At 41.5% G+C, this 3,591-nt stretch overlaps 1 pseudogene; it reads left to right on the forward strand.

Moving 5' to 3' along the window:
- The first annotated feature begins 1,251 nt into the window (after positions 1–1,251).
- On the forward strand, positions 1,252–3,290 carry LOC111023594 ((+)-borneol dehydrogenase 2 pseudogene; annotated as a pseudogene).
- The last annotated feature ends 301 nt before the right edge of the window (positions 3,291–3,591 follow it).

Genomic DNA, 3,591 nt, shown 5'->3' on the forward strand with positions numbered 1-3,591 from the left:
ATATAATTGTTACCACGCTTAGCGCGTGCGTTCAGCATAAACGCCCAGTCAGCATCGACGCTCATCTTTATCCAATATTGGCGTATCAACCCCCGACCATTTATACCCGAGGCCTCGATACCCAATTAGTGACGTATCAGCCCTCGACCATTTATACCTGAGGCCCTGACACTCACCCATTCACTTCGTAACTTTCATAACTCCACATATCATTTCTACCCTTCAACCAGGATTTCAGTACTACTTCCCTAACCACAAAGCCCAACAACAACACAACCACTAGTAAGATTTCAATGCATCACGGGTCTCAATGACACAAAGTTTGACAACAACCAACCTGCTCACAGCATAGCGCACACAAAGCTTCAACAAACAACCCTATGACATTCTTCACATAACATGCTTTTCACAACATAACAAATCTTAATCACTTCCAACCAACCATACAATATCAGTAAATTCCTAAAGTTGCAGACAACAAACATGAATACCAGTCATATACATATCCAATATATAAAATAACCGCAAGTTACAATAACAGCATCGACCTCACAAACCTGTCCAACAATTAAAATAATAAGAGAAACATGTTTATAATGTAAAATCAGCAAGAACAATTTCTATTAACACACATCAACGCACACACCCGCCCCCGTGCTACTTACTTTGTTATGCCTCAAAACTCTCACAAGAGTCCTACTTGCTACTACGCCATGCCTCATGCATCAATAATCTCATAACAGTCCAGTATGCGATACACCAAATGATCATATGTAAAACCAATCAATTTAAAATAGTCCAACGTGATCCAACAGCTCCAACAGGCTTCGTTCACAGAAAAGGCACAACCAACAACTTAACCAAAATATAATTGATAGATACCCAGCATTCATCAAACACAACCGACTTCTCATAAACATTCAACATGCTTATAGAGTGGGTATCCCGGAACTGACGTCGTGTGGCTTCGATCTTGCTGGTCCAAACTCGGGAGGGGTGGGTAACGATAATCTAGCTCCTAACAAGGGTGGGTCAACACGAAAACTCGCTGGAACGAAGAAAACGTCACGGAACTGGGCTGTTCGGGCTGAACGTTGGATGTCGCCGGAGGAGGTCGTGGTTCTCGTCGTCCCGCCATTATCCAGCCGCTGGGTATCGTCGTTGTTCGTGGTGGTCGCCGCGGACGGCCACGATGGAAGCCAGAAATCGAGTCGCTGCTGCTTCGATGGTGGAACGGGCTGATTCGTGAGGATGCGTTGCCGTGGAACTGGTGCAGGACGCCGGAGTTGCCGCGAATTGGGTTGCTGCGAAGCTGGAGTAGACTCCCGTGGTGGTCGCCGAAAAAACCCGAGCGTCGCTGAAGCCAGTACACCAGACGCATACTTCGCTGCTGCTAGGGCTCTTCTTCGTCGCCGTCGGATGAGAGCTGGGTCGCCGGAGGGAGCCGTGCCGGTGCTGATTCGTCGAAGAAGAAGTTCCAAGGGGGGGGGGGGGGCTGGCGGCTGCAACAAGAAAGGGAAGGAGGAAGAAGAAGAGGAAGAAAAACAAAATGGGCTAGGGTTGGTTTGTTTTAAAACCTTTTTCTTTAACTTGTTTCAAAAACCTAAAAGCCCAAATCTTATTCTTGAAGGTGGCCCAACTAAATAACACAATGACCCAAAACAAAAGCCCAATAATTATACTTTAGAAATAAAAATAAACCCCACAACAACCCGAAATAAAATAGTTAACTTAAACTCTAAAACCCAAGAATAATAATTCAAAGAAAAGTAGAATTTAGGAAGGAAAATCCTAAAACTCGTGAATTTAGAATTTAACTGAAAATTTCCTGCACAGGTCGAGAACTTAAATTATCTTAATCCAAAGAAATTAAACTTAATTCTAATTTAGCCAAAAATTAGAATTTCAAAGTTAGAAAATCCAAGAATTAAAGTTATCAACCTAGGGAAAAATCCAAAGACACTATTTATCTCTTAAAATAAACGAGTCAGAGAACGCGGGGCGTTACATTTTGATTCTAATAAGATGTGTTACTGTTGAGGGTGAAATGTTGATTGGATTAACGAGTGATGATTTGACACGCGCGATGGAAAATGAAATAAAAAATGAAAGGGAGAAACAGAATGTTTATCAAACTTTCCCTTTATCAAAGTGTGTTTTTTTTTCCTTTTTTTAAGCCCATTTTTCAACCGTTCTTCTCATTTTCATTAAAGTGTTGAACGTTTATGAATAACAATTCAAGTAGTATGAGAAATACTAACAAAAATTGGCTTTACTGTTTTTGTTCTTATAATAGTCTTGATTGATTGCCTTCAAAATCTGTATTGGAAGAAATATGATTTGTATGGGGCCATACGATTTTAGCTTTATGATTGGCTTTGAGTTCCCGAATCGTGTAGATTATACTATTTAAGATGGGGAAACAATGGTCATTTCTGGAAAATTTTCTTACCAACATGTTTTTGCTATATGATTTAGCTGTTGAGGGCTAAACTAAGGATTTAACTGGATTTCAAGTGCATCGATTGGCTTTTTATTTGTCGTTATTGAGATTCAGGACGATATATATAGCGTTCCTTTAGATTTGGTATGGAAATGTGCAAGTATTTCAGAATCAAACGTTGTAGAATTTGATATGAAGAATTGATTCTTACCTTTTTCAGGTTGTTAGGGAAAGTGGCATTGGTCACTGGAGGAGCCTCTGGCGTTTGGGGACGCCATTGTGCGGCTCTTCCACAGACATGTTGCAAAAGTTTGCTTTGTTCATGTGCAGGACGTGCTCGGTCAGTGTCTCAACGAAAGCCTCGGCGACAACGCGAACACTTATTACTTCCATTGTGATGTCACCGTGGAAAACGACATACGTCGTGCAGTCGACTCAATAGTGAGTAAATTCAGAAGGCTTCACATAATGGTGAACAATGTTGGGATCTCAGGCACACCATGCTCCAATATTCGCAACGTCGATCTGTAGGAGTTCGAGAGGGTGATTGATATAAACGTGAAGGCAGTTTTCGTGGGATGAAGTATGCTGCCAATGTAATGATTCCACGCAAGCAGGGATCGATCATATCTCTAGCGAGTGTTGGCAGTGTGATAGCTGGAGTAGGGCCTCATCACTATGTAGGTTTCAAGCACGCCGTGTTGGGGCTTACGAGGAGCATTGCAGCCGAGCTGGGACAACATGGGATTCGTGTAAATTGTGTCTCCCCTTATGCAGTTCCAACGGCCTTGGCTGTAGCTCCTTGTTGATTTTCTTGCTGGGCCGTCTTTTTGTTTGCCCTTTTTAGGCTTTTTGGTATATTTTGTATCTTTTTCATTTTTCTCAATGAAAGTTTTGTTTCATATAAAAAAATTGAGAGAAAATGTAGTGGAAGATGGAAAAATCAATTGGGAGGAGGAGGATAAATATTTGGGTGAGGAACAGCAGGGGGAATAAAGTTTTAAGGGGAATAGTGAGGATTTTTTAGAGGAAAAATAAATGGATAGTTAGACCATTGATGTTGCCTAAGGACATATTCAAGACCCAAAAAGTAAGTCATTGGCTTCGTTGAATTCGTTAGGAAGGGTCGAGAACAGAAATAAGTGGTC

This window comes from Momordica charantia (genome assembly GCF_013281855.1).
Source record: "Momordica charantia cultivar OHB3-1 chromosome 5 unlocalized genomic scaffold, Mcharantia_2.0 BLBB01000005.1, whole genome shotgun sequence".
In the NCBI taxonomy this organism is placed as follows: domain Eukaryota; kingdom Viridiplantae; phylum Streptophyta; class Magnoliopsida; order Cucurbitales; family Cucurbitaceae; genus Momordica; species Momordica charantia.